This window comes from Dipodomys merriami, unplaced genomic scaffold (genome assembly GCF_024711535.1).
Source record: "Dipodomys merriami isolate MVZ:Mamm:240054 unplaced genomic scaffold, mDipMer1.0.p SCAF_1752, whole genome shotgun sequence".
Lineage (NCBI taxonomy): Eukaryota > Metazoa > Chordata > Mammalia > Rodentia > Heteromyidae > Dipodomys > Dipodomys merriami.
The window spans coordinates 54355-55392 of NW_027203107.1; the positions used below are offsets into that span (position 1 = coordinate 54355).

The 1038-nt window shown below is 31.6% G+C and overlaps 1 non-coding gene across 1 annotated transcript; it reads left to right on the top strand.

The window, feature by feature from the left end:
- The first annotated feature begins 721 nt into the window (after positions 1-721).
- On the top strand, positions 722-828 carry LOC138829703 (U6 spliceosomal RNA). The gene has a single exon (XR_011372700.1). It is a non-coding gene; the product is annotated as a U6 spliceosomal RNA (small nuclear RNA).
- The last annotated feature ends 210 nt before the right edge of the window (positions 829-1038 follow it).

Below are 1038 nucleotides of genomic sequence, written 5' to 3' on the forward strand. Positions count from 1 at the left end.
ATTGAATTCCTCCTCCTACACATCTCTTGAACAACAAATACCTGGAATTATTTTGTTTTTGACATGCCAGTCTTGACTTTATTCTTAAATGTGTGCTTATGTAAGAAATGCATGGTACTAACAGTTTGTTGTATTGCTAACAAAAAAAAAAAAAAAGAAATACATGCTTCTAAAATTTCACAAGAATTCTTTTGAACTTACTTTTTTTTGAATTGTCTAGTTTAAGAAAATAAATTACACTTTATATATAAAAAATGTTCTGTGCTCAATTAGGCAGCAAATACGCTAAAATACCATAAACCTTAAATACTTTATAGAAAAGTTTATGACCTGCCAAACAGTCCTAATTTTGGCATATATATGCAAATTCCCAAAATTAAATACATTTAAAATTTAAAACTTTTAACAACCTTAACACTTGCTGCAGTGTTCATTATGACAGGTGCCTTGTATAGAACAATTGAATTCCTCCTCCTACACATCTCTTGAACAACAAATATCTGGAATTATTTTGTTTTTGACATGCCAGTCTTGACTTTATTCTTAAATGTGTGCTTATGTAAGAAATGCATGGTACTAACAGTTTGTTGTATTGCTAACAAAAAAAAAAAAAAAAGAAATACATGCTTCTAAAATTTCACAAGAATTCTTTTGAACTTACTTTTTTTTGAATTGTCTAGTTTAAGAAAATAAATTACACTTTATATATAAAAAATGTTCTGTGCTCAATTAGGCAGCAAATACGCTAAAATTGGAACAATACAGAGAATATTAGCATGGCCCCTGAGCAAGGTTGACATGCAAATTAGTGAAATGTTCCATATTTTTGCAACAACAGATGATGGAGAGCATCTGTCCACAGGGAACTCTACTGCATTCTTGGTGTGTGTGTAAACTTGTTCAACCACTTTGGAAAGCAGTATGGAGGCTCTTCAAAAGACTCCATATGAAGCTTTCCTATGACCCAGCAATCCCACTTATGGGCATTTACCCGAATGATCACAAACAAGACCATACTAAAACTACCAGCACAGCTAT